The sequence below is a fragment of the Nanorana parkeri genome, unplaced genomic scaffold, assembly GCF_000935625.1.
Source record: "Nanorana parkeri isolate BGI_ZX_2015 unplaced genomic scaffold, ASM93562v1 scaffold1811, whole genome shotgun sequence".
Lineage (NCBI taxonomy): Eukaryota > Metazoa > Chordata > Amphibia > Anura > Dicroglossidae > Nanorana > Nanorana parkeri.
In genome coordinates this window covers 131,647-139,805 of record NW_017308079.1, presented here as the reverse complement: position 1 = coordinate 139,805, position 8,159 = coordinate 131,647, and the positions used below count along the sequence as shown (strand labels likewise).

The following is an 8,159-nucleotide window of genomic DNA, read 5'->3' as shown; positions in this document are numbered from 1 at the left end:
CTCTATAGAAGAGAGAGAGCCTTGAGTTGAAATTTCAGTTTGTGCAACAACTGTCACCAAAGAACAAGGAAACCAAGCCGTGACCTCACTTCCCCAAAAGAGAGCACACACCACACACACACACACACACACACATTGACACACAAACACACACACACACACAGTGACACACATACACACACAGTGACATACACACACACTGTGCTGTCATCCGGCCCCTGTGCGCTCAGCTCAGCACCTTGTCAGCCATGGTGGCTTCCTGAGGTTCTTCTGCAGGTTCTGGAGGAACCAGGTGGAAATGGACTGCACCATCAAGGTAAGTGCTCCTGAATTATGGACTACATGGACTGGGGACACACTGGACACCCCCTCCCCCCCTTCTTCCTCCCTGCTGAGAGTCAGTCAGGCTTGGTTGGGGCGGTAATCCGGGGCCCCCACTCTTTCCTCCTGGTACCAGATTTCCTCTTCCTTCCCCTTGGCGGTTCATGTCTCAGCTTAAATATCACCGAAAGCTCCAACTTGAAGATCTCAAAGGGACCTCCAAGCACAAGCAGGACCCCAGGGCAGAATGGGGAACCCAAAGGGGCCCCCCACAGGGACTGGGTGGTCTGCACTGGGCACCTGCTGGCATCAGGGAATGAGGAGATGGACTGGAACTGCAAGGAAGAGGAGGTGGAGGGAATGGCCCATCGCACTTACCAAGGCTCCAGGTTACCCCAACATTGGCCAGAGGGGTGTCAGATCTGGGGGGACACAATGTATCTGCAGGTAGGAGTAGGGGTGCAGCAAAAACGAACCCCCACTTCATTTAATGAAGGCTGATAAAGCTGTATACTCACACATAACATGAACATTTATTTATTTTTATTATGCCTTTCTCTTCACATCAATATGATTATTAATTCATGATTTAAATATTAATTCTCCTGTTGCTCCCGGTGTGTCATCTGAGTCTTGATTATCTTAAATATCGTCTTGTTATTACTTTACCACTTTTATATATATAACTTTTCCCTGTATCTTTATTTCCTTTTTTTTTTTATATTTGTATTATTATAAGGTTTTGCAAATTCCTTTAATAGTATTTTATAAACACTTAGCCCGGGGTTCAGTATCAATCATTTAATATTTATTTTTTTCTTATTCGTACATTTTTAATAGAACTATTTTATTTATATTTACATACTTACCAACATTTTATCCACCATGTTGAGCCATCACTTTTCGTCACCAATGTAATGAATGTTAAGAGCGCCAACATCTTGGGTCGCTGTACAAAGCTTAGTACTCCGATGACTTATTTTCTAATTTTATTTTAATTTATCCATGATTTTAAGTATTTTACAGCTTTGTAAGCTTACATTTATCACAGTAAAATGGACCCGTTTTAGTGCGGGAGGCCATACAAAATTTGCTACAATTACATCGTTTTATTCATTTGGAAATAATGAAAGGATGTTTTAAAATAATTTAAAATAAATATATAGAGAGAGATATATAGAGATATATATTTAGTTATTTTCTTAATTTTTATAAACAATAGAAGTTTTATTTGTAACAAGAATTTAATTCTGAACACAAATAAAACCGATGCCGGAATAGATCTGCCTTGCGATGCCGATAATATAACCTGGTAATTGTTACTTTCTTATCTACAAGTCTTTAGGATTTTAGAATATTCGACGATTTTTGTTGCTGGAAGTTTGATGCGGTCGGCGGATTCACAATCCTGCGATCTCCTCGTTTCACAACAAATGTCACAATTATAGATCTTTGTTCTTCAGCTCTTCCATTATATTCTGGTCACAATAGAAAGCTTTGTTCTTTTAGTTTAGTTTGCTCGCAGGGTCGGATATTTATTTGATTCGGATCGCAAATAAGAAAGAAAAAAAAAAAAAGGAGATGCAGACAAATCAGGTTCATTCAGGTGACAGTTGGACCGGGCAGATCGTATTGTGCTCTGTGCAGACAGAAAATTGTCATTTTGGCCGATAGTGGTCGGTCGAGGTTCTGATCTGCCTGTGGAAGCCTTTCTGTGTTCGCATACACCTGCAGATTTGGTCGGGCAATTAACCCTTCCGAGTCGAAACGCTGCTGGTTCTGATGGTGTGGAAAGTCAAGATAAAGCTGCATTGTGGTTGGTTTTTAAATTACTGTTTTACTGGTCATATCGGTTAAAGGGCCAGCCCACCCAAAATTGGTATCTGACAGGCAGTCAGTTTGCTCATGTATTATCAGGGTTATTCACAAAGAGGGTGAAGAGTTTGGAGGAGTTTGGAGAAGTGAACAATCTAGGACAAAACAGCTGATTTGGAAAAATTCTCCAATTCCGCTCACTTTCCAGGTCAGCGATGTTGTCCTGGATTGTTCACGTCTCCGGCCTTCTCCAAACTCTTCACCCTTTTTATGAATAGACCTGATACATATGTTCCAGAATCGAGCAGAAAGAACACCCTATCATAGTTCCTGGATGTGATTCCTTGAGTTTAGGATATCCCCGCCCACCTTGGGTATACTGGCTCCTCCCTCTGTGGTCTCTGTCACACAATATCCCTTAAAATCTATCAGGCAGTATGGGAGCCCCTTGTAATGACCTATGTCATGGCTCTAAGATGTTAAAACCATGCACCTGCAAGTGGGGCACTGCACCTAAGGAAGGAGGGGGGTATAGGATTTGCCTAACTGTAGTATGTGTCTAGACAGCTTCCTGCAGAGAGGAGGGGGACATACTGTGCAAGGTGGGGATAGGTATAGGGTAGAAGGGTGATGTGCGGTCAGGGCTGTAACTATGTGTGATGGGGCTCCATAGCAAAACCATCAAAGTAGACCTGAACTCAAAAAGTGAAGATTTGCTATATTACAGCGATCATTTACAAAAAGTGAGATTATGTGATGTCACTTCTGTGCTGCTCACTGTTCTTCTTGCTATTGAGATATAGATTATAACAGTGCAGTTGCTGCAAGTGTTTAGTGGGACAGTCTGCCTACTATGTCCCCATGATAAATTCCAGTCCCCCACACCTCTCTGCCCCACTACTGCTGTCATTTTTGCCTTAAATGCAGTTCCTATAGTGATATAGAATAATGAGTATTTTCGTAGCGGTCATATGCAGTTCCCCAGATTTTATACACATTTATTTTATCTAACTCGATTTGCCAAATTCTATTCACTATGTAGCTCAGCAGCCGTGGGCCCCATTGCAGCTGCATGGTGTGCTATGGCTATACCCTTGGCGGTGGTGGAGTAGGGTTTTAGATACGGTTGGATAATAGATAAATGATGCCCTAAGCAGACCCCAACAACGGCACCCTACTCGGACCCTCCATTGCTTAACTGGCAAGACATTATGGAGCTCTGGGCCTTGCCGAAATTCCCCTCTGGCCGGGAGAGGTCTTTGGGGCTGTAATGCGCCTGCGTGTCCATGAGATAGGGCTTGCCAAGTAAACATTGGCGGCCGCAGCAATCAGATCTTAGTAAGTATCCGTCTAAAGAAGGGGAGGATGGGATTGGTTAGCTCGGGGCAAAGGGGCAATGCACATTCTTCTCTGTTTAAGGGCCCAGTCACACCATATCCAGTGCGTCCCGGTGCAGTTCTCGCCCGGATCACATAGATGAGGGATGGCCAAACTCCGGCCCTCCAGCTGTGGTGAAACTGCAAATCCCATGAAGCATCTCTCTCCGGGAGTCATGTCTGTGGCTGTGAGAATCTTGAAAAGCCTCATGGGATCTGTAGTTCCACCACAGCTAGAGGGCCACAGTTTGGCCATCCCTGACATAGACCAATGATGGTCAATCCTGCCCCGCTAGAGGAGGATAGGCTGGTAGCATGGTAGCTGCAGAGTTGTAGACCATAACTCCCCATACGGGGCAAAAATTTAGGGCCCCCCGCCTTGTATCTTGCATTGGGGGTGCATATGTGTCAAGCTATGTCATGGCACCCACCAAACACCAAAATATCGGTTTGGGGTGAAGTTTTGGGCCCTAACCCCCAGACTTGTGTTGAGTCAGCAATGCAACTTTTTGAAATAACAGGGTCTACACAGCAGCCAGGCACCTAGTATTTCCGGGAGCAATCTCAGCCCCCATATGTGCCATAATGGCTGCAGGCTTCCTTTGAGTGAAGTGACCTGTGATTGGTTGATGCATTTTTTTTTTCACTTTGTTCCCTTCACTGGTTATTGAGCAAATATAAATGACTCTGTTAGCATTTAATCGCAACCCTGCAAAACAGCCGCCCTTTGCAGTTTACAAGCGAAAGAGCAAAAACTCAAACGTTACATAATGCAAAAAAAGCGGCTTTTAAAAATTCTCGACTGTGTATAAAAAAAAAAGGTTCCCAGCAGAGCGATACAGAAACTGAGACAACTGACACCGCCGGGGTAACCTGCTCTGCCAACCCATGGACCCAACTCTACGGAGAGCACTTGGGGCACCGTGGGCCCGTGCCCAGGGAAGCACCAAGCCCCGAAATGTTCAAATTGTGATACATCTTTCCTTGGTTTGTTTCTTCTGACCTCTGGACATTTACATTCCATATGAGGCCCCAGCTTACGGTTCAGTTCCGAGATGTACGGGGTGTAAGGGAGGTCCAGAATAATCCAAAGACTCTTTACAGTTCAAAAAAATGTGAAACCATTTCTTCTCGTTTGGTGGGCTGTGCCATGGAACGGGCCCATGCTGACTCCAACATAGCAGCGCTTTTATCTAACAGAATGGCATGGGTTAAAGTGTATGTAAACTATAACACTATAGGTTGACCCTGCCGGAAATGTTGTAAACTGAAAACTTCCTGCGCTCTCCTGCTTGTGCTGCACTCTTACCAGTTACATTGCTGCCAGCTTTTTTGGACCACAGGACATTTTCCCTTTTTGTTTTGGAGATGAGGAAAGGGGAGGAGCTCTTTAGTCTTGTCTTAACAGGTTAAAAAAAAGGGAAAAAGCCTGAAAAAAGAAAAACGAATACAGCCGCCGCCACATCTCAGCGCTAGTAAGCTGCAATAGGTTACATTTTTGTTATTGGGTGTAGAGAAATTTTCTGAGGCGGAGTTTCGCAAAAGGGCACCATTAGGCCTGTGTCAATGGGATTTTGTTTGCTTCAGGTGAGTTTTGCATTCCCTACAAGCAGGGCCGGATTTCCCGCAAGGCCAACCAAGGCCCGGACCGGGGCAGCAGGGAGTAGAGGGGCAGCAGGGGTGTGGATTGTTGGCAGGAAGGGGGGCGCATTGAGGAACCTGGCCTTGGGGCAACAGAGAGAGTAAATCCAGCCTACAAGTCAATGGCTGTCTGACTGACACCCTGAATCAAGCACCCAGTGCAACCACCTTTTCTGTTTACCCCATTGGCCCGACCCTGGTGGCCAGCATCAACTGCAACCCTTCTGTCATTCTTTATTCATCCAGCAAGAATGTTAATACAGCTTAGGTCGGCCCAAAAGTGAAAGTTTAGCGATGGGTAGAGCTTGGTGAGGAGAGACCGCCCCCGGCTCCTTATATCATGGGCCAATAGGGACATACGGTTTAAAGAAGGGGGCAAGAAGGCTGCAGAAATGATGCAGGAAGGGTGCAGAAATGATGCAAGAAGGGTGCAGAAATGATGCAGGAAGGGTGCAGAAATGATGCAAGAAGGGTGCAGAAATGATGCAAGAAGGGTGCAGAAATGATGCAAGAAGGGTGCAGAAATGATGCAAGAAGGGTGCAGAAATGATGCAAGAAGGGTGCAGAAATGATGCAAGAAGGGTGCAGAAATGATGCAAGAAGGGTGCAGAAATGATGCAAGAAGGGTGCAGAAATGATGCAAGAAGGGTGCAGAAATGATGCAAGAAGGGTGCAGAAATGATGCAGGAAGGGTGCAGAAATGATGCAAGAAGGGTGCAGAAATGATGCAAGAAGGGTGCAGAAATGATGCAAGAAGGGTGCAGAAATGATGCAGGAAGGGTGCAGAAATGATGCAAGAAGGGTGCAGAAATGATGCAAGAAGGGTGCAGAAATGATGCAAGAAGGGTGCAGAAATGATGCAGGAAGGCTGCAGAAATGATGCAGGAAGGGTGCAGAAATGATGCAAGAAGGGTACAGAAATGATGCAGGAAGGGTGCAGAGATGATGTAAGAAGGGTGCAAGAAGGGTGCAGAAATGATACAAGAAGGCTGCAGAAATGATGCAGGAAGGGTGCAGGAAGGGTGCAGAAATGATGCAAGAAGGGTGCAGGAAGGGTGCAGAAATGATGCAAGAAGGGTGCAGGAAGGGTGCAGAAATGATGCAAGAAGGGTGCAGGAGAAGGGTGCAGAAATGATGCAAGAAGGGTGCAGGAATGATGCAAGAAGGGTGCAAGGCCAAGTGTTGACTTGAAAAATTAAATTGGGCAGTTTGGAGTTTGGGGGGCATTCAGGGGGTGTTCAGGCTTCAGTCATCTGCAAACTTTTCCTTTAAATTGCCTTACAGTACAGTTCTGCACCAATGGAGTAGTGAACCATAAATAGAATTTGTAAGTTTCATAGTCTCATCAGAACTGACTATGACTCAGATTCGGTTCATGATGGAAATGTATATATCTGCAGACCCTAAAGGGCACTGCGGCCTGTTCTCAGCCTAAAATGGCCGGCAGCAGAGAGTAACATACAATGTACCGGACACAGCTGCGGTCTACACTAATTCTTCCTGAGCTCAGCGCTTGTTGTGTGGTCAGCTTGGCCCGAATTCAGCCAGCGCTGTGAAATCTGTGCTCAGAATGAATGATTTCATTGGAAGCCTACAGGGGAAAATGCCCATTGTGCACAGAGGAAAGGCCACGACCCGAGCGTAAATATATATATATATAGATATCTTGATAAAGCTGGTGCGGCTTTGACGTATCTCCAGTGCAAGACCCACGAGTTCCTCCTACTTTGGATTGATATGAATACACAGATGACATACGTATATGGGTGCTGCTTTATTTGCCAAAGGATTTGTGTTTCTGTCCCCCCAGCCTGAGATTTACACAGCTCTGCCCCACAGCAAAGTCACAGTTTGTGACTACACTTTCCAGTACTGCAGTTACGCAGTGTAGCCTGGTCTCCTCCCCGCCCCCGACCCGTGATTGGACAGTGAAGGAGCATGAGTAAACCAATAAGCTGATCCCTCTGCTCTCTCATCATGTCAGCGTGTTTCTTCTCAGCACATGTGCATGCTGCAAAGCCTAATTGGCCCAGACTATTGCCCCTCCCAGTCTGATATCAAGATAATGGCAATTAGAGAGATATAACAGGACGGGCATCCAGGGGAAGGGTGGGAATTTGGGATAAATATTAAAAGCTGTTGACTGATAAGCTTCGTCCCCGATCACAATGTTCAGTACAACGGCCCAAACACAGCTTGTATCTGCACTGGGCAAAATCAGGACATGTGGAGAGAGTCTGAGCTAGAGGGGCGGGATGTCAGCTGTGGAAGAGACAGTCCCTGTAGAACATGGAGGCAGCTGTGGAAGAGACAGTCCCTGTAGAACATGGAGGCAGCTGTGGAAGAGACAGTCCCTGTAGAACATGGAGGCAGCTGTGGAAGAGACAGTCCCTGTAGAACATGGAGGCAGCTGTGGAAGAGACAGTCCCTGTAGAACATGGAGGCAGCTGTGGAAGAGACAGTCCCTGTAGAACATGGAGGCAGCTGTGGAAGAGACAGTCCCTGTAGAACATGGAGGCAGCTGTGGAAGAGACAGTCCCTGTAGAACATGGAGGCAGCTGTGGAAGAGACAGTCCCTGTAGAACATGGAGGCAGCTGTGGAAGAGACAGTCCCTGTAGAACATGGAGGCAGCTGTGGAAGAGACAGTCCCTGTAGAACATGGAGGCAGCTGTGGAAGAGACAGTCCCTGTAGAACATGGAGGCAGCTGTGGAAGAGACAGTCCCTGTAGAACATGGAGGCAGCTGTGGAAGAGACAGTCCCTGTAGAACATGGAGGCAGCTGTGGAAGAGACAGTCCCTGTAGAACATGGAGGCAGCTGTGGAAGAGACAGTCCCTGTAGAACATGGAGGCAGCTGTGGAAGAGACAGTCCCTGTAGAACATGGAGGCAGCTGTGGAAGAGACAGTCCCTGTAGAACATGGAGGCAGCTGTGGAAGAGACAGTCCCTGTAGAACATGGAGGCAGCTGTGGAAGAGACAGTCCCTGTAGAACATGGAGGCAGCTGT

The 8,159-nt window shown here is 46.4% G+C and overlaps 1 pseudogene; it reads left to right on the top strand.

Annotated features, from left to right (window-relative positions):
• Positions 1 to 233: 233 nt before the first annotated feature.
• The window catches only part of LOC108799777, a 39,436-nt pseudogene continuing 31,510 nt past the window's right edge, over positions 234 to 8,159 (top strand).